The sequence below is a fragment of the Podarcis melisellensis genome (assembly GCF_964234715.1).
Source record: "Podarcis melisellensis genome assembly, chromosome: 16".
Classification (NCBI taxonomy): Eukaryota; Metazoa; Chordata; class Lepidosauria; order Squamata; family Lacertidae; genus Podarcis; species Podarcis melisellensis.
The window spans coordinates 29069797-29091514 of NC_138533.1; the positions used below are offsets into that span (position 1 = coordinate 29069797).

Sequence of the window (21718 nt, forward strand, 5' to 3'; positions counted from 1 at the left end):
TCATTTTATATATTTACTGAGATTGACAGAACAACTCCCAAGTAATGATACATAGGATCGTTCCAGGCCCCTATCCACCTCAAGTTAGTGATAACCAAATCCCATTGAAAGTATTGGGACACTGGTTAGTCACACCTAAACTAGTTTTGATTGGTTCCAATGGGGCATGCTGCACGCTCCTAAGCATGTTTACTTGTCTCCTTGAGACTTAAGCTGCAATCCTATGCACACTTACCTGGGAGTAAGTCCCATTGAACTCTATGAGGTTTACTTCTGAGTAAATGACTTTAGGATTGTAGCCACAGGCACTTTAACTGAATTCGGGGCCCAGTATAAAAGGGTGCTTATAGGACCCAGAATCCAAACTTTTTTTAATGAATAATTTAGGAATTTGTTTAGTAAACAAAAGTTTGTCTTCAAAGGGCATTTTCTATTAACTCTTATGGTCCACAGTACTACTTCTTTGTAAACCACGAGTAGGGGACATAGTTGGGAAAACTGCAAAGATGTCAGTTTTGTTAGGATTCTACACTTCGCTGTTTGTACTCGGGTGGAAACTTTCCTTGTTCATTTTACAAATCATATCTTAGCCAAATGCCTGCACCTCATTCAGTTGAAATATAGCCCTAGGCTCTGCCTGTATGATCATTACAGAATTAACTTGGTGAGTTTTGACTGTTAGAAAAGCTCTACTGAAATAACACCACCGTTTTATTAAGAGCTTTGCCAGCTTTTCATTTACTCCTTGCAGTTATGCTTTGGAGATTTAACTTTAGTAGTATGAACATTACCTTGGATTTACAACTCTACAAAAGAAGCCATGGGCACAATTTACTAATATCTGGTGCTTTGAGGCATTACTTCTGTCTGCTTTTAAAACAGATTGACTTGAAAGCACTAATTGCAGACATCAAATGTTTTAAGGAGTGAAATTCCACCTTGAGCATAAAAGCAGGATTTTCAACAGGAAATATTTTTAAGATAAATGCTTATACCAATGGGTTTTTATTACCTGTCTATTTCTGCATGACTGTCCCAGGAATTCCTACTAAAGTGATGGAGAACATGAGGTCACGTTACCAATATAGGTATGCAGTTATACTAAAGTTTGTTCAGGGATCTTTGGTATAAGAAATGCATATTTTGGGTTTGATGTGAGTTGAGTGCAGAATGTGCATATTCACCGGTCACTATATGAAATCCTTTGGATAGCTTCATATTCAGCTTGGAGACTATGCATATTGATCAGGCAATATATACACTATTCATTCTGTCAGTTTGTGCACATTCAACGTTCGGCTCCTGTAAGCTGCAACATATGCAAGCTGCCAAACATTCCAGTCTTCGGCTAGTAAGACCCTGCAATTCACAGGTATAATCCAAGCAAATTATGTTTCCTGGCTGTGATTGATTGAACTTTTGCTTTCTGAGGCCTATTCCCCCCCCCCAAGCCATACGTGTGTGCCATACATGGGAAGCCTCGTAATGTGTGTTTTAATTGGTAACTGCATTATCACATAGGTAAGATATGAGAGCTGCAGGAGGACTTTGGTAATTGAAGGCAACCAATTTTGTTTCTGCTTTAAAATACTTAAATATGAAGCCGCCTTATAGAGAGTCAGATCATTGGCACATCTACCAAAGTACTTGCAGTGGCTCTCAAATATCATTAATGGGGAGGTTTTTCCCAGCCCTGCTCTGCGATATTCCTTTCAGCCGGAGGTGCCAGGGATTGAACCTTGGACTTTGGGGCCATGCAGACCTTATTGCTTCTGCTACTGAGCATAATGTGCTATATACTATGTGCTACACTATGGTATATTTATAATTTGTCAGAAATACATCAGCCAAGAAGCTGTCATGGGGATTGTAAATTCTTAAAGGGTACGTTGGTTTCTGTAAGTTCAGTATCTATCCCAAATGCTTGCTTAATAAACCAATTTTTAAAATAGCTCAGATAGGGGTATACATACTTATGATTTCACTTTTAGTCCTTTGCATAGTACTTCTATATTTATAAAGCAATGTTTTGAAGCAATCCCAAGTTTAAGGGAAAGTATTTTTGTAAGTGTTGCAGTTTAAGTCCAAGAAATCCTTTTCACAGAAGTCTAAAATGCATTTATGCTTTGGCTTGAATGATTTGTCTGAAATACAAGACGCTAATGAAAAGTGCACCTTGGTGAAGTTCATCCTAGCCATCAGTGTTGTAGCATGTGCTGTGATCAGAACTGAAGTGATATATTGGAAGAAAGTCAACCATAGGACTAACCTTGTGACCCCAGAAGAAACTTGTAAAGGCTGCAGCAGGTTTACTTACTATTGTTGCCTTTTCTTGTGGTGTTTCAGCGTAGAGCACTCCCAAGGAAATATTTCTGCTTTTGTATTTGCTTTGTACTGTTGGTGCCTTAGTCATGTACCCCAAACATCCCGCACAGCTAATTTTAGTTAATGGTAAGATTTAAAACCTAAAACGAAAGCAAAATTTTATAAAGGTTTTCTGTATGTTGTTACATTATAACAACTAAACGTTTATATTGTGTGACAGATTTGTGATTTGTTTATTATAATATGTATAGAATGACTGTGAGTAGAAAAGGTTTATATTTCATCTTCTGTTGATGTAAACGTATATACTTTTTTTTAAATTAAATGTCTTTTTAGTATATGCCATCCGATTCTTGTACAAACAAATGTGAATAAATCATTAAATTGTGATCCTGGATTACCAAAGTAAGAAAGTATTGTGCATATGTAGAATGAATGTGGCAGCTGCCTTTCTTTAACAACAACACCAAAAAACCCAAGAACAAAATGTTAATTGAGGACACATGAAGATATCGTATTAAGATTTTCAGCACCTAAGTTAAAGCTGACTCTCTTAATTAACTTAAATCTATTTTTGCCTAAATAATAAACTAGCACTTCCAGGATTTAAAAATAGAAAAAGTAGTATAGTCCACTACTTATTATGCTCAGGTTAAGCTATTTACCAAATAACCCTGTGCTGAGGGATGGGGGGGTAGGGAGTGGAATATGCTGCCATTTTGCTTGCAGAACAGCCACGATACCCTGTATGCTCTTCCCCTTCCTGTGCTAACAACTGCTGGAACAGCACAAAACACCAGACACCCTCCCAATCTCCATGGAAGCGCTGTCAAAGCCAACAAAGTAGGAATTGCCCACGGAATGAGCTGAGAAATGTCTGCCAATGCACACCACTGTGTCACAACCTGGTGACACAGCCAGCAAGTGGCCAAGTCACCATGCACCACTCCAGGCAGGAGTTTGAGTCCCCTTCGCTGCTCATGAGTACCATTTTGGAGCATAATATGTAAAAGGAAAAGACAGCTCACACAACACCCACATCACTTCCTGGGCAGGGGACCTGCAGCCAACCTAGGTGCACACTCTTGGGGCAATATTCAAGAGCTGAGTGGGCGGGGGGACATTCCACACCCACTCTGTAGGATGGCAGCAGTTGCTAATTGCATGGCATGAGGAATCTTGTGTCATGGAATTGATCCAGGGTAGATTCCAATGTATAGTCAGCAGAGTAACAACTTGCAGCATGTTGCAGGATTCCCCAAAAAAGGACCAGAGACAATTGCATTTCATCCAGCAGAGCTTTAATTGCTACTGAAGGCAAATGAGCATAATGGTAACAAATCCAATACAGTGGTACCTCAGGTTACATATGCTTCAGGTTACAGACTCCGCTAACCCAGAAATAGTACCTCGGGTTAAGAACTTTGCTTCAGGATGAGAACAGAAATCGTGCTCCGATGGCACGGCAGCAGCGGGAGGCACCATTAGGTAAAGTGGTGCTTCAGGTTAAGAACAGTTTCAGGTTAAGAACGGACCTCCGGAACGAATTAAGTACTTAACCCGAGGTACCACTGTACATTCAGGATTGGCACTGTCCATAAGAAATTCAGTTGCAGCAGACTTCACTTAAACTTACAGTAACTTCTATTAAGTCTAAACCTTGACACTAATCATACTATGTACAGAACACCACACCAGAAAGAAAAGAGATAGAGAAAGTGAAACCTAGGCTCCTCCTGGCCTATAATTATAGTCAGCATGAGCTTGACAGAAGAGATAACAGAACCAGTTTAAGCCAACTGTACTCAGCTTCTCTGAAGGAATAACCCAAGCATCAAGAAGTTTCTGCTTGTTTCTTCCACACACAGAAGCTTCCAGTACCCTCCTGAATTAATTAGAATAGGAAAGATCTCTATGCATCAGATCAATACTTTCTGTACTAAGAAATGCAAACTGACAATCTGGTCTTCCGACGTCATAGAATCATAGAGTTGGAAGAGACCACAAGGGCCATCGAGTCCAACCCCCTGCCAAGCAGGAAACATCATCAGAGCACTCCTGACATATGGTTGTTAAGCCTCTGCTTAAAGACCTCCAAAGAAGGAGACTCCACCACACCTCCCACCTTCCTGACCATTACACCTCCCACCTTCCTGACCATTGGCTGGGGCCAAAGGGAGTTGGGAGTCCAACCCTCCTGGAGCACCACAGGTTCCCCACTCCTGGCTTACACTTTGCATGTACAGGTGAGAGGTTTGAATCCAGGGTACCATCCCACCCTAGGAAAGGGGGGGGAGGGACCTGAGGGGCAGGTGCTCCTGAGCCAATCAGGAAGAGTGCTGCATGGGCCAACTGCCTTTCCCATGCACAGGACAGCCAATCCCTTCCCCTGACAACTCGCATGACCAATCCACCATCACCCTTGCTATTTTGCCTGACTGGCCTTTCTTGGTAGCATCCCTGTCTTCCAACTAACTGACTGCTTCATGCTCTGTAACAGCAGCAGCGCCCATTCTACTTGCCCATCCTGAGACATTGCCTAAATCACAATTCAGACTAGAGAACCCTTGCCCTTGACAGTTATAGCCACAGGGCAGCTGAAGCCAGATCATACTAGAGGGAGGAGAGGAGACGGGGATTACTGTCGGCCACACCCTAGCAACAAAGAAATTGTGTGGCAAAATTAAAGCCTTTACCAAACATATGAAGGGCATCCTAAAAGGAAAAGGAAAAAGTGTGGAGTTCCTGCACAGTTACTCCTGTGCATAGGGCAGCAACAGACATCACGATAACAGGTGTAAAGTCCCTTTGGGCTCCAGTTCCCCTGGTATAGGAGCATGTTTGCCTCACTGTTGCAGAGCTTGCAAGGGTCTGTAGAAAACACAGCATCTAAAAACTCAGTAACAGTTTAATAAAATAGCAACCAGGGGCCTTCCTTAAAAGGATGGTCTTTACAGTAGAAGACCATCAGGTATGGGAGAATCTCTGGGCCAGGGACTCCAAAGTCCATGTGCACTGAAAAGAGGCTTTTTTCAGATTCTGCAAGAGAGAGCAATTATACCTTTTTAAAAATTTGACCCACCTCCTTGAGAAAAAGAAGTGGGAGGCTAGCCATATTCCTACCATATTCTCCTCCTGCAAGCCTATCTATAGGAAGGAGTTAAGTCTATAGATGAGGTGTGATGAATCTTCGCCCCTCAAGCTGTTGCTGAACTGCAACTCCCATCCTCAGTGGCCATTGGCTATGCTGGCTGGGACTGGCTGGAATTGTAGTTCAGCAATATGTGGAGGGTCAAAGGTTCAACAAACCTCCAAATTATTCTACCACTGGCAGCTTCCATCTCAGGAGAAACACAACTGACTGACTGCAGGCTAGCCCAACATATCTTGAAGTGGGTCCTAGAAACTTGCGTCCAAAGCATATAGCCTAGTTTTTCAGGTTCTCCCGTCCCAAGAGAAACCTACTGCATCACTGGTGGCAAAAGATCTATGTGAAAAAGTCCACAATCACATGAACTTGGCAATTTGCTAATGAAATTGCAAAGCCCACTGAAAAGCATAGAAAGGGGAAGGGGAACCTTTGACCCTCCAGATGTTGCCAAACTACAACTCCCATCATCTGTGGCCATGCTTGCTGGGGCTGATGGGAGTGGAAGATCAGCAACAAATGGAGGACCAAAGGTTCCTCCTCTCTGCTGTAGACCTGATTCCTGTTCCTCCTTATGGCTCAAGTTTTCAAAGAGAAAAAATAAGAGATTAATAGATATGGAAACATTCAAGATGGAAATATTAGCTCCTCCGTGGCTGCAGCTGTATCCCCAGGAGACTCTAATGCCTATAGACTTAAAAGGATGCCTGCCTACATTGCTACCAGAAGCTATAGCAGAAAAATGAAGCAGCAGTGTGGAAATAATAATCACTGTGCAGATCTATTTTTAAGCTGCTTACACTGCTTGTTTAGCGGGTTGTCACCGGCATGTGAACCCTGCAGATTACAATCGCTCTCCCAGCTGCGAGAGAGGGCACTCAGCTTGCAATTGTTTGCTTTTAGAAAGTTGATGCTGCCACCCTCTTAAATTGGCTTTTAAGACAGGCAGCCAGCCAGCAATCTACACTGCTTTAATATAATTCTGTGAAATGCATGAAGGTTCCCAGTTGCAAAGAATTGGGACTCGTGTGGGTCTCCTGACTAGCTCAAACTAGGCTTCTTGAAGTTAAAAAACTGCTCTGGTTCCTTCTCTCACACTTCAAGTGGTATGCTGGAGCTGAGCAGGAAGACTTAGAGCAGAGCTAGGCAACCTGGGGCCCTCTCCTGATGTTTCTGAACTCCAGCTCCCATCATCCCTGACCAATGACCCTGCTGGCTGGGGCTGATGGAGGCTGGAGTCCAACAACATCTGGAGGGTCATAAGTTCTCTACCACCTGACTGTGACCCTGGAAGAAGAAGAACGGAGGCGGTAGCAACCCAGCTGAATTCTGTGAGGCCTTTGTGTGTGCGTTGCTGGTGGTGGATCTCTGCAGACTGTGGAGCCAGGTGCCATGGAGAACAAAGCAGGGGTGTGTTCCTCCAGATGCTCTTGAAGTATCACTTGCACCACCCTTTGGTCATGCTGGCTGGAACTGATGGAAGTTGGGAATCCAACAGCACCTGGAAGGAAGCCATCCCTGGACTAGAGGCTGAGTCACATGTAATGCCCTGGGTATTCTCATGCAAGTGGTAGAGTCGCCATTTATCCATCACCAAAGAAGACGCTGCTTTGCCTGTATATACTCAATTTATATAAGGGACAGTTTTAGGGGCAGAAATAGCCATAATTTAAATGGAATTGCAACAGGTTGTATCCAACATTAGTCCTGTTCAGAGTACATCCATATGATGCATTGATTACAGTGGGTCAGCACTGAGTTGGCTGCAATAAAAGGACATTTCACTGTAATGTCCTGGGTGCCTGCTCAGTATGCTGGCTAGATTCTGAATGCTGATGGACATCTTCAATGATTCTGCTTCCCTCCTTTCTTAAGGTTCTGGGCTGGACAGTTCTCCAAACAGAGGGCTGTCCTCTATAACAGAAGGCATATGGCCAGCCTGGCTAGCACTCGCTTGAGTAGCGTCATGTGTGGAGTGAGCAAGACAGTTAAGCCCAGCAGCGGTAGCTATTGCAGTTTTTCTGCTATTAATTCATGGCCCATCACAAACGGCTTGTGGCTTCACAAATATTGTACAGTGGTACCTCAGGTTACATACGCTTCAGGTTACATACACTTCAAGTTACAGACTCCGCTAACCCAGCTTCAGGTTAAGAACTTTGCTTCAGGATGAGAACAGAAATTTTGCTCCGGCGACATGGCGGTAGCAGGAGGCCCCCTTAGCTAAAGTGGTGCTTTAGGTTAAGAACAGTTTCAGGTTAAGTACGGACCTCCGGAACGAATTAAGTACTTAACCCGAGGTACCACTGTACTCATCATTAGGGACGAGTCAGGGCCAAAAGAAATGTAGCAGGAGGCCCCCTTAGCTAAAGTGGTGCTTTAGGTTAAGAACAGTTTCAGGTTAAGTACGGACCTCCGGAACGAATTAAGTACTTAACCCGAGGTACCACTGTACTCATCATTAGGGACGAGTCAGGGCCAAAAGAAATGTGACCCAGAAGACATCCATTATCAGGTCTCCTAAAGGGGGTCCGTCCCCCCGCTCACACAGTCCTTTTATATCAAGTCAGAGCAATCGGTCCATCCTGCTCAGTACTGCATACACCGAGTGGCAACAACCTTCCCACTGTTTTTGGCAGAGGACATTCCCAGGTTTACCTGGAGATGCCTAGGATTGAACCTGAGACATTCTGCATACAAAGCAGATGCTCTACAACTGAGCCACGCCCTTTCCTAAACTTGTGGTCCTCTGTGGTTAAACAGTAACTCCCATCTTTGCCGACCATGGACTATATTGGCTGGAGCAGATGGGAAGCGGAGTCCAACAACAACTGGAGAGTTGTTAAGGATCCCTAGCCCTGGTTTAAAGCAACTGCAAAAGGATGGTTTTTATTGCAGCAGTGGTGCTGGAAAATGCGTCAGACTGCTCACTTGCTAAGACCTTCTCTTGGGACCCTTCACAAGCTGCCTCTATGTTGCAATAAGGAAGGATACAAATAGATTGTCCTTTGCCCATGCCATTATCCTGATCTAAATCACAACCCACCCACCCCTGAAGCTTCCTCTAGACCAGTGTTTCCCAACCTTGGGTCTCCAGCTGCTGTTGGACTACAATTCCCATCATCCCTGACCATTGGTCTTGCTAGCAAGGGATGATGGGAGTTGTTGTCCAAAAACAGCTGGAGACCCAAGGTTGGGAAACACTGCTCTAGACCATGGGTAGGCAAACTAAGGCCCGGGGGCCGGATCCAGCCCAATTGCCTTCTAAATCCGACCTGCGGACGATCCGGGAATCAGCGTGTTTTTACATGAGTAGAATGTGTCCTTTTATTTAAAATGCATCTCTGGGTTATTTGTGGGGCATAGGAATAGGAATTCAAAATATATTCCGGCCCCCCACAAGGTCTGAGGGACAGTGGACCGGCCCCTTGCTGAAAAAGTTTGCTGACCCCTGCTCTAGACTCAGTTTGTAAAAGGACACATACTTTGATCGTGTCTGTATTCCCTGCCCCCTCCCCCAGTGGGAGTACTGGCAGGAGAGAGGGTGGGCAGGGGGTTGGGGGGGGGATTTAGAACAGGAAAACAGCACAAGTGGAGGAAAGCTTCAACATACCCTCCTCCAGTAGCACTGCTCTAATCAGAATTGGAGCCGCTCTCCACAAGTGCTTTAAAAACCGTGAAACAAGTTGCAGCATCTAAGGGCTTGCGCAAACTAAAAATTAGAAAATGTGTTGGGAGTGGCCTTTGCAAAAAAGAGAGAGAGAGAGAGGGAGGAAGGAGGTCTAGAAAGTAAGGAAAATAGTAGCTGGGTGAGGTCACTGGCTTGATGGCTATTTGCATACTTTTGCTCACAGATGCTAAATTTAAGAGCCCCCATTATACAGAATTGTCTCCTCCGTAAACAGGTTCTGCTTGGAGCAGCAGCTGCAAGGATAGGTGCAGCCGTGACATCCAAATAAGGAAAACTGTGTTCTCTGTACATCAGAAATGGGTTCTAGTTGTTCCGAAGGCTGCTTCAATAAATGCAGAGCTATAATTACAGCATATAATTAGATGAACCAGAATCCTTTGCACTAGCACCAGAGGAAGAGGTTTAGGTTGGAGAAGTACAATGTGGGAGACTCCCTTCAAATGCCTGTTAGTTTTGGCTGCTAGAAGTCAGTGATGGTCTGTGACTCATCTAAGTAGTGCATGATGTATGTCATCGTCCCCCGCCCCCAAGAAAAAATCTCCAGACCCGGCCCTATTGTTAGGAAGAGAGAGGCAGTCACCTCGGGTGGCAGAAATGGGAAGTGGTGGGTATGTGTTGGAGGGCAGAACTGTGTGCGCCACGTAGCCCACCCTGTACCTCCTAGGCTAGGATGCCGCCTTCTGGGAATGTGGTCCTGTCCACAGTCTACTTAACAAACCAAAAACCTGACATATTTATTTTCACATGCTGTGTACAAGCAAGTCACTGCTATTCAGCGCAAGCAGATAATGCAATGAGCAGATATAGAGAAATGATGCAACAATGATAATTCAGCATCTATAAGTGGGAAAATAACAAAAGTAATACACATTTAAAGGGACGCGGGTGGCGCTGTGGGTTAAAACACAGAGCCTAGGGTTTCTGATCAGAAGGTCAGCGGTTTGAGTCCCCGCGACAGGGTGAGCTCCCGTTGCTCGGTCCCAGCTGCTGCCAACCTAGCAGTTCAAAAGCACAAAGTGCAAGTAGATAAACAGGTACCGCTCTGGTGGGAAGGTAAACGGCGTTTCCGTGCGCTGCTCTGGTTCGCCAGAAGCAGCTTAGTCATGCTGGCCACATGACCCAGAAGCTGTACGCCTTCTCCCTCAGCCAATAAAGCAAGATGAGCGCCGCAACCCCAGAGTCGTCCACGACTGGACTTAACAGTCAGGGGTCCCTTTACCTTTACCTTTAGTACACATTCATCCCTCACTTCCCTAGGGTTCACCTGGATAGACTGGTGGGGGTACTGTCACCATTAAATCGTCAGACTTGGGAATCAGAACAATATCCAGTTTGCATCTTTTATTTCCATCACAGAACTAAAATTCCCAGAGTTCCCTGAGAAGAGGGAATGACTGCTAAACCACTGTGGAAATCATACCTCTGTGACAGGGGTGCTAACTCCTGAGGATCCAACTCTCCCCCCCCCCCAATATTTCGGGGAGGACACTGTCTCCCCAATGTTTTTTTAAAAACTGGGTTGAGCACAGAGCCAAGCACGGTGTGGCTTCAGTGTGTGGCTCCTTCTCCTCCTGCCATGGAGCGTTAGGAAGGGAAGCAGCCCCTGGCTGGTGGTGGCAGCAGGAGGAGGAGGCGGAGCCCCTGAAGCCACGCTGCCACTGCGTTCAGCTCCGCCCCCGGCTCCTCTGACATCCTGCCATGACATCAGGGCGTCATACACGCAACATGGACACCCCCAATCTCCCTCACAAGTTGGTGACTCTGCTTAGCACCCTTGAAAAACTACAGTTCCCAGGATGCTTTGGGGGAAGCCACAACAGTTTAAAGTGGTATGAGGCTGCATAGTGCTGATGAGGCCCTACCTCCGTCCCCATCCCCCTTGCTGCCGAATCCAACACTGAGACTAAGGAGGAGGAAGCTGCCAGCCAGTGCCAGCCTGTGAGCTGTGTGTAAGTAAGGAGGCAGGCAAGCAGGGGCTGGCGAAACAATGCCCTGCCAGCCTTGAAAGTGGGCATCTCCTTCTGGAAGCATTGGCTTGGCTGGCCTGCTTTTTAAAAGAACTATTCTAGGGTGGATGTCAGAGCGAGGTTACTTGCGAAGGCTGCCTTGCCAACAACAAACAACATGGCTAGTGACATCTGCGGGGCAACAAAGAACATAATGTTTCCTTGCGAGGGACAGAATGTTGGTGGTTCTGTTGGTCGTTGGTGCGTCTGCAAGGCCTTTAGCTACAGGATAGCAAAGTGCAGCAACCCTTTGGCTCAGCTCTGGGTGCAATAATTATATGTTTAAATGGTTTGAAATGCCACCAGCTTATTTTCGTCGCCGGCTGGTGAGATGGAGGGAGAGGCGGAAGGAGGTGGGGAATGCATTTAATTTATGGCCAGAGAGAACAATATAGAAAATCTGTTGCTGTGGTGGCATGCTATCTTACCAGTCCGTTGCCTGCAAACAGGAGATAGGCAGTTTTTCACACTACTAAGAAATTGTCAAAGGGAGGGGTGGCAGAAACAGGGGGGGGGGGACACATCTTTTTTTTATTTACAGACTTGCTTACTTAGAAGCAAGTCATTCTGTGTTCAGTGAGGACAGCGGGAGGAATGCGACTCAGTTTGCATTTGTAGGTGAACCCACCTTGCTAATCCACACTTTCCAAGCCAATTACCAAACCAAAACACAGCCACCTTTGGAGATCCACACTTCCCCAAGTTTTGAAGTGCAGTTCTTCAGCCAAGCATGGGGTAATGTAGCCACTGAAATGCATATATTAGTGAAAGTAACATGCATTATTCTGGAAGAATTGCTCTGAAAAAATGTGCATACAGTATTAGGCAAAACTGCATGCAAACATGTATATTAGGAGAAATTTGTATTAAAATGTGGGTGGTTTTTTTTTATAAGGACTTAAAAAAAATTGCAGACTGATATGGAAACAGGAGACGTGAACTTAAGGCTGAAAAATTAGAAGTTGAAATTGACAGATTCACCCATCCCTAATGGTCAGTGGGAACATACTCCCTGGTAAGTGTGGACCTTTGGCTGAATGTGAATTGTGAACCCCACTCGCTTCTGTTAATTCGCCCTTGTTCAACTAATGCTCTCCCATGCTTTCTCCTTCCTAAACCAGATGATTCCCTCTGCAATCAATGCAGCTCCCCTAAAGCACAAGTAATCTCTGGATTTAGGGCCACTTTGATCTGTGGAACTGGCACTGCTAAAGGTGCCACATGATACTCATTCTGCATTGGTAAGAAATTGATCTTTTTGTGCACCTGCTCTTGGGAACTCCTTGTCCATTGACATCAGGCAGGCGCCTTCACTGTCCTCTTTCCGGCTCCAGCTAAAAACTTTTTGTCTAGCCAAGCTTATCCAGACACACAGAATATTGAGAGGCATTTTAATCTGGCTTTTAGCTTACCATTTATTTTAATTATTTTTAAATGTTTTATATACAGTAGTTGCTTTAAAATGTTTTTACTGATAATTCTATTGTTTTATTCTCTTTTTACAAACTGCTCTGAGGCTGTTGCTTTGTTAACAATTAAACGATGTAAAATTCTTGTGGAACAAAAAAAATTAAATTAAATTATCAGAGTTTAATACCACATTCCAGCCAGGTCCAAAAATGCTCAAAGTAAGACCAGGGAGGGGTGTGATCAGGGGAGAAGGTGGGTAGCTGAGGTGAAGCTGTGGTCTAAGGAGATTATTGAGGGTCAGATATGTAGGCTTGGAGGGCCATATCTAGGCGCCAGGCCTGAGGTTCCCCCAACCCAGCAGTACAGTATAGTCAACCAGTGCTAGGCAAAGTAAAGGTAAAAAAAGGTTAAGGACCCCTGGACGGTTAAGTCCAGTCAAAGGCGACTATGCAGTTGTGGCGCTCATCTTACTTTCAGGCCAAGGGAGCCGGAGTTTGTCCACAGGCAGCTTTCCAGGTCATGTGGCCAGCAGGACTAAACCGCTTCTGGTGCAACGGAACACCGTGGCAGAAACCAGAGCGCACGGAAACGTTGTTTGCCTTCCCGCCGTAGCGGTGCCTAGTTATCTACTTGCACTAGTGTGCTTTCAAACTGCTAGGTTGGCAGGATCTGGGGTAGAGCAACAGGAGCTCACTCAGTCTTGGGGATTTGAACCGCTGACCTTCTGATTGGCAAGCCCAAGAGGCTCAGTGGTTTAGACCACAGCGCCATACTTGGCAAAGTATGGGTTGTAATATGACTGCCTGCTGATGAACCTATCAGAGTCAAAGAGCAGCATTCTGCACTAGCTGCAGTCTCCAGGGAAGCCCAATGTAGAGGGCATTGCAGCAATCTAAGCAAAAGTTTACAAGAGCATGCAGCAGAATGGCAAGGCTATCCTGGTCCAAGAATGACCACAGCTGGTCTCACCAGCTGGAGTTGGCACCAGGCCCTCTTTCCCACCTGGTTCTCAAATGGTAGTGCTGGATCCAGGAGTACCCACCCCCCAACTATGAAGCTGATGCTCTTAGGAGGAATGTGACTCCACCAAGGACAGGTCATACATCCAGTTTCGTGTCATGAAAACCGCCCATCGGTATACCCTCTGTATCGACAGGATTCAGCTTCAGTTTATCAGCCCTCAACCAACCCATTATTGCCTCCAGAGCCGTTGTTAGCCCCTCCTTCTATAATAAATGCTTGCCCATTAAAAAACCCTGGTTGTAGACAAATTATTTTTGCCTATACAGTGGTACCTCGGTTTTCGAACGTAATCAGTTCCGGAAGACCGTTCGACTTCAAAAACGTTCGAAAGCGGAAACCTCAATAGCTGACAGCTATCTTGGACTCAGTGGAAGCCGCGTGGCGTGTTCAACATCCGTGGTTTGTTCGAAAACCGAAGCATTTACTTCTGGGTTTTCGGCGTTCAAAAACTGAAACGTTTGACTTCTGAGACGTTCGAAAACCAGGGTAGCACTGTATAATGATTTATCATTTTTAGCAGATATACAAAAAAAAAGGACACAGGAAATTCCACCACAAGATGGAGCCACTGTAATACTATATCTATGCATGGTGGCCTATTGCTATAACCTTGTTGTCTGGATCCCACCAGCAAGACATGTCGTAGTACAGTGGTACCTCGGGTTACAAACACTTCGGGTTACAAACACTTCGGGTTACAGATTCCGCTAACCCGGAAGTAGTACCTCGGGTTAAGAACTTTGCCCCAGGATGAGAACAGAAATCGCTTGTCGGCGGCACAGTGGCAACAGGAGGCCCCATTAGCTAAAGTGGTACCTCAGGTTAAGAACAGTTTCAGGTTAAGAACGGACCTCCGGAATGAATTAAGTTCGTAACCAGAGGTACCACTGTATAGAGAAAGCAACAAAGAGTATTGAGGCACACTAGAGAATAACACATCTATTATGGTATAATATGCTCTCAGCCCCAGCCAGTGTGGCCTAAGCTCAGAGAGTTGTATAGGAATGCAGGGGAGATAGCATGTTGCCTTATACTGAGTTTATGCCACTGGTCTGTCTAGCTCAGCAGTATCTACACTGACTGGCAGCAGCTCTCCTGGATTTCGGACAGAAGACGCTCTCCAAGCCCTACCTGGAGATGCTGGAGATTAAACCTGGGACCTTCTGCATGCAAAACCGATGTTCTACCACTGAACTATGGCCCTTAAGAAACGTTGGCCCTACATGGTCAGGGATGATGGGAAGTGGACCCCAGACTATCTTCTACCTTCTTCTTCCCAGAACGCCCTGCTAAAAACTCTCTTTTCCTGTCAACTCACACCCATTTACCCTGACAACTTTCCAAACTCTGTTCACAGGGCAAGGGGGAAGGACAGTTCTCTTCCATTGTGATGGCTCTCAATGGCCCTGCATTGTTTCTTAATGTCCATAGCTTGGCCAGGTCATTTTGCATAGGCGAGCCCATGAATTCCTCTATAGCTGGGATTTCTAGCTTCACATCCCAAATAATCAAAATCCTACCGTTTATTAATTTCTAGGGTTTAAGGGAGCCCCCTCCCAAAAAAAACACCTACTACAACAATATCTACTGTACTTAATGATCCTTAAAGATCACAGCCTTCTCTGAAATTACTGGACTCTTTTTATCTCACTGCTCAGACTCTGATTCACTCTTTGAATATGTAAACAGGGGAAGAGGAATCGGTGGCTCTCCTGATACTTCTGGTCTTCAGCTCCCAGCAGCCCTGGTAATTGGTTTCGCTTGATGGGGCTGATGGGAGCTGGAGTGCATTCGGAGAGACTCTGATTTCCCCGCCTTGATATACCGTATTTTTCGCTCTATAAGACGCACCAGACCACAAGACGCACCTAGTTTTTGGAGGAGGAAAACAAGAAAAAAATATATTCTGAATCTCAGAAGCCAGAACAGCAAGAGGGATCGCTGTGCAGTGAAAGCAGCAATCCCTCTTGCTGTTCTGGCTTCTGGGATAGCTGCGCAGCCTGTATTCACTCCATAAGACGCACACACATTCCCCCTTACTTTTTAGAAGGGAAAAAGTGAGTCTTATAGAGCAAAAAATACGGTAAGCCTAACCAATCAAAAGTGAGCTCAGGAGTTGTTATTCCTGGATTAAAGCCCGTGTAAACCAGTTGCTGATAACTGCAGGAGGGAAACTTGCTCTTCTTAGGTCATTATGGCGTGTCAAGTATTTTACCTAAGTCCTGTTTGGAGGAAAGGCTGTGTGCATGGGAGTATTCAGAGGGTAGGAGAGAGCAGCTGTCTCCCCAATCAAGTAAATAAACAAAAATACTTAACTAAAAATAGAAATTGCAGAAAGGTTTTGACAGATTTTTCTGAGCACTTGGGGACAAAAGAAAGTCATTTAAAACAACTGTTGTTGAGACATTTCATTCTGAATCTGATAGACAGAGCCAGACAGAGGATAATGACAGGTGGGCACCCTGTCTCCCTAACATAAATCCTGGCTATTGCCCATGGCTGTGCCCTTTAATCTGAATGGCAATTGAACCTGCTCTGCTTTATTTATAAAACTGCCTTTCGCCAAAAATGGTCGCAGGGTTTAACAACAAAAAATTAAAAGGTAATGTAAATCATAATACAAAATAAGCAAAAACATTTTTTTTATTAAGTACATAAGTAACAACAAAAATGACTTAATCCTTCAGACTCAAAGCTTGACAACAAAATGTAGGTTTAAAAAATACGAGGCATTACACTTACACTGTAAAACAAGAAAACCCTTAATAAAATATATATATATATATAAATGTAGGTTTTTACCCGACACCTAAGAGAATAAAAAGTTAGGTCAAAGTCATTCTACAGATGCAGGCTCTTCCGCAGGCCCGCACAGAACTCTCATTTAACACAGGGACCACCCAGAGACCGTCTTTCGTTGATCTTAACACACCAGGTTGATATTGGAAGTGTTAACAGGACCCCAGGCTATTCAGGGCTTTAAATGCCAACATAAGCCCCATGAATTGAGCGTGGAAGGTAGGGTTATTGATCATTATGAAGTGGTCCAGCATTAAATGAGAGTGTAGTGAATTAGCAAAGAAGAGCCTTCGAAAAGGTCTCAAGACCCCTTCCCATGCTGAGTGGCGCATCCTTGTTTCAGGGGACCCACTGTGCATGTGGTAAAGAGTGACATCATAAGTGCTCACAAGTAGGGCTTTTAAGTCATGTGCATCAACCTACCTCCCCATAGTATGGGCATCCTGAACCTGCCGTCAAGCCTTCCTGTAATGTTTTGGCCGTGCATTGCTTGGCATAGGACACTGTGGCTGTGGAGATTCCTAAAAGTAAAGGTGAGGAAAGCTCTCTTAATTATGCCGAATGTATATGAAGCTAAAGATGCATACTTTATAAGGCAACAGAAAAGTAGCTAACTTCCTGCTATAGAGCACGTCGCCAACACTGGTGCAATGGTACCTTTGAGGTCTTTAAAAAAAAAAACTTTTGTACTGCTGAATTGATTATAATTGTTTCATCATGGATGTTTTAGTTGTATTTTTTTATTTGTTATTATTTGATTGCTATATGCACACTTTCTGTGCTATACAACATCTCTAAATAAATAAATAAATAACATTAAAAGGTTACAAAGCCATAATCTTGCAGATTAAAAACCGTTACCTGTTCCAGATGTTTATTTTCCTTGCGTTATTGAGTTTCACTTCACATAAGGGGGCTTCTTAATGCATCAACGTGGCCATGAAGAGGAAATGCATCACCAAAAGGTGCTGGTTCGTATAACATTTGCATATGCTAATTTATATGCATAGGTTTACATTTTAAAATAATTCCTTTTGTTTAAATATAAACTTCTCCAACTTCAACTATGTAATAGCAAGGAGACAACACAAATCAGGAGTTGGGGGCTTTGTTTATGTAGCCAGTTTCACAAAATATTTTCTCCCAAAGAATCCTGGGAATTGTAGTTTGCCTCTCAAAGAGCTATAATTCCCAGCACCGTTAACTACAGTTCCCAGAATCCTTTGGAGACAGTCATGAACTTTAAATGTTTGGCGTGTGCGCAGCCTGTGTAATCTTATGCTTGACTATGTAAGAAGGAAGTCCTTACTGTGTCCTGTGTAGACTTATCCATGGGAAAGCATGCATAGGATCGTAGCCTTACAGTGCAATCCTATTCCAGCCTATTCAAAAGTAAGTCCCTTTGGCTGCTGCCTAAATTAGATAAACAAAGAGCAAAATACATTACTTCTGGTGAATGAGTCACCATAGCTGCTAGTGGGCCGTGAAAATTTGTGCCCCAGGTTTTTTTTTAGATATCTACCCATGTACTACCTGAAACCAGAGGGGCACATTGGTTGCCAAATGTGACTTTTTCAGCTCTCCACCCCCACTATAAAGATTTTACCTGAAGGACATCAAGTTGATGAAGGTTGGCAGACAGGCGTCCTCTTCATCAGATGCACCATTGTTCTTGAATTACCAGTTTATCTGGGAAGAGCGGGGGGCAGGGGGGATAAATGAAGAGGCCAGAAGGAAAGGATATAGAAAAGTACAGTCAGTTATAATGATTAAGAACAGCCATTCAGGGAAAGCACACAAAACAATTGTGTCGAAACAGACATCCTGGTAACAGCAAGGCAATTAACAAATGTAGTGTGATAAAAATCCACAAGTGAAAGCATTGAACCTTATGATTAATTTATGTATCAGATTGATATATAAAAACACAACCAAAACACTCAACATCTCCCCCTCTATATTATATATTACAGCAAAAAAGGACAAAAATTGACAATTCAATTTGAGCCTGAGAAGTTTAGAAAATAATCACAGCGACTCTTCACAAAGGCTTTGGTAGGCGAAAACAATACAAAATACTCCTCTGGAATTTGTCTCCACATATTTCCTTGACAAAGAGAAATTACTGGTTATCTTGTTATGATAAATCTTTAATAAAAGTAAAGGAAATTATCCAAATGTGTTGGGAATCCACAATCAACTTTGTTTCTATAACAACCCAAAGTTGAGCGGCACCATAAAGCATTAGCGTTTGTGGACTTCATCAAAGCATGAATTGTTATCCTTAAGATTATCCGCACAAATAGTTGCCAGCATAGGAGCCAACTCCTAGGGTCCAAGGTCTCTTTAGCCCTCCCAATAAAATATTTGATGGGACCGCACCATCAAAGTGCAATAAATAGCTCGTCAGCTAATTAACACGTGATGTCATTAAAAAAAACTTTACCCATATTATTTATTTATTTAAATTTTATATACCGCCCTCGGTAGATCTCAGACAGTTCACACAACATAAAAATACAAGATAAAAACCACACAAAATACGTATTTATCTATGTATTCTGCATCATTACTGCATTCCGCACACGCCGCCCTTTGCAACAACTGCAACGTTGTTGTTTTTAAGAAAGTGGGGGAGAGTCTATGACTCGTGATTGACAAGGTGCTACGGCGGCGGCAACATCCCACGTCTATTATTGTATATTCAGTACTGTATTTATATATTCATTTAACGGCTACAAACTCCCGCCTTTCCCAGAGGCGCATGCGCCTTGCCTCAAAGTCCGCGCGCGGGCCAAACGTCGCCCCTCCCCCCCCGGCCCACAGCGCTTATTAACGGCAGCGCGCAATTAGCTGCGCGCGCGCGCGCGTCCCGCCTTGAAAGTCCGCGCGCGCGGGACAGAGAGGGCTGAAAGGGGGCGGAGTTCTTGTTGTTGTTGTTTTTTTAAAAAAACCCCACACAACCCAAAAGAGCGTGTGCGAAGCGGAGGGGGCGGGTTTAAAAACCACGAATCCACGTTTTTTTTAACGGCGGCTCAGGAGCCTCAACTGCGCGCGCGCCAAGTGTGGGCGGAGTTAAGAGAGAGAGATTGGGAGGGGGGAGCGCGGAGAGGGCAAGGCAAATCACGAGTCTTTCGCGCCGAAGCGCGCGCGCGCGCTCGAGGGGGGGAGGAGCCAAAAAACGCGAGCGTTCCTCCCCACCCCACTCCCGCTTCTAATAAATTAACGACAGCGCGCGTGCGCCTTGGGCTGAAGTGCGCGCGCGCGAGCAGAGGGGGCGGAGAGAGAGAGAGAGAGAGAGAAGGGGGAAGAAAAAGCAGAAGAGTCGAAGCAAAACAAAAGCCAGGCGAGGGGGCGGGGCGGCGTTAAACCTGAGGGGGCTCGTGAAGGAGGAGAGAGTGGCGGCGGCAACCACGACGACGACACCGGCGACCGAAGGACGAGCAGGATGACTTCTCGGTCGCTTCTGGGCCCTGAGGAGAGCGGGGGGGCCCGGCTCGGGAGCAGCAGCAGCGGCGGCGGTTGGAGCTTTCTATGACCCCCCCTCTCCTCCCTCACAGGACACACAAGCCCACCCACCCCGCTGCCCGCCTCGCGTGGGGTCGTGGTCGGCGGCGCTCGCTGAGGAGGCGGCGGTGGCGGCGGCGCGACCCTGGCCCCACAGGTAGCCACTCTCCGCCTCCACGGCCGCTTCGTGCTCCCCTGCCCTTTTTTCCCCCGGCTGGGACGAGGAAAGAAGGAAGAAAGGGCCACTGGGCTGTGTGTGTGTGAGTTGGTGTTTGGCGGGGGACGGGACATCTCGATAGGGTGGGGGATACGCTCCCCACACATTCCAGGGTCTTGTCTCCCTCCCTCCCCCTTCTCTTTCATTCCTCCCCCCCCAAAAAAAAAACCCACCTGAGGATTGTGAGGAGTTTAGGTAGTCCTTCCTGGAAGGGTTGTCATCGATGGGGGGCAGGATCAGTTTATATTTGGGGCGGACTTATCCTTTTCTCCGCCCCAACATTTGTGATCCAAGAGGTATTTTTTTGGGGGGGTGAACTTTGGGGCTGATGACGATCCCTTTATCTGTATGGTTGCCTCTGTCGAAGGGAGGTAGGGTATCCGGTCAACTTCTTTATTGACTCTGTTTTCATATTCCCTGGAGGTTCAGAGGCGCTTAAAGCAACTTCCCAAAATGATGTTTGTTGTTTGGGCGATGATATCCGGAGCCTCTAAGTAAACCAGCCAAGGCTGCTAAAAGAAAAAAAGAGGATTTCGAAAATATGAACAGGCTACAATTCTACAGCTTATGTACTCAAAATCCACACTCAAGTTAAGCGGGACTTATTCCCAAGGTGTAAGTATGTAGGATTGCAGCCTTGGAAGACAGCAACAGTCATACAAAAGGACAGGGAAGCAAATTGCATATAGATAATGAGCAGCTGACAAACAAAAGTGTTATAAAAGTAATTCAGAAAAATATTTTTAAAATTACTCTGGGATAATGATGGACTTGACTAATACTTATTAATTTGCTAATAACTGCAATGTTTATATTCTATTGCATCCTCTTGGCAGAGGCAATTTACAGCAATTTCAACATCATCTGATCTCTTGGAGCCTCTTAAGATGAGAACCTAAGTAATGTGGTCTGTTTGGCCTGAGGAGAAAGAATTATTTTATTTTTTAAATTTTCCTCAACTTAGTAAGTGATATTATGAGCCTTGTACTAGTCCTTGAGTGCTAGATTTATTTACTTTGGTGTCCTGTTGTGACACTGAAAGTTTAGAATGGCTAAAACCTATTTTAGTGGCGTCTGCTGGCCTCATGTCTCTTCCAAGGGCTCACCGTTAAAAGATAAATAAATCCTGAACAAAAAAAGAGAAACCTCCAACACATGGAGGAAAAGAATAGTTGTTTTTCTATTTGCTGTAGAAGGAAAAGAATTGTGCATCCTTGAGAAAGGTCTGATCAGAGCTGCTAGCCAGGGACTCCTTGTTACCAGTTTGTCTCAAATGGAAGCCCAGTTTCTTAATAGAATTACTATAGGTGAGTGTGTATTGGAGTGTACTCTGCACAGGCTCAGAAACCCAATAGCATATACTTTAATGCTTTGTGTGTTCTAGAGTTTTTTTCAGATTCAGATTTAAGCATCAGTTTGCATATACACAAAAGGCTCCACTCTTCCTTGTTTGAGCAGTCTGATAAAGGAGTAAAGGGAGATTTGGCTTTTGCAGCCTGTGGAGGTAATAGGGGACACAATAGCCTCCATGAGGGTTTTTTGTTTACTTGAAGGTTTAGAAAGAAATTGTTTTGCAAGGTGGGTGTTGTTGT

The 21718-nt window shown here is 44.9% G+C and overlaps 1 long non-coding RNA gene across 4 annotated transcripts; it reads right to left on the bottom strand.

Moving 5' to 3' along the window:
• Positions 1 to 519: 519 nt before the first annotated feature.
• LOC309359619 lies at positions 520 to 19879 on the bottom strand. Of its 4 annotated transcripts, none has more exons than XR_014163858.1 (4): positions 19774 to 19879; positions 18009 to 18091; positions 16826 to 16923; positions 520 to 2465 (listed from the first exon to the last, which is right to left on the bottom strand). It is a non-coding gene; the product is annotated as an uncharacterized lncRNA (long non-coding RNA). The 4 variants fall into 4 exon arrangements; XR_014163859.1 differs by lacking the exon at positions 19774 to 19879 and adding an exon at positions 19178 to 19192; XR_014163860.1 differs by lacking the exon at positions 19774 to 19879 and adding an exon at positions 19114 to 19128.
• Positions 19880 to 21718: the final 1839 nt, after the last annotated feature.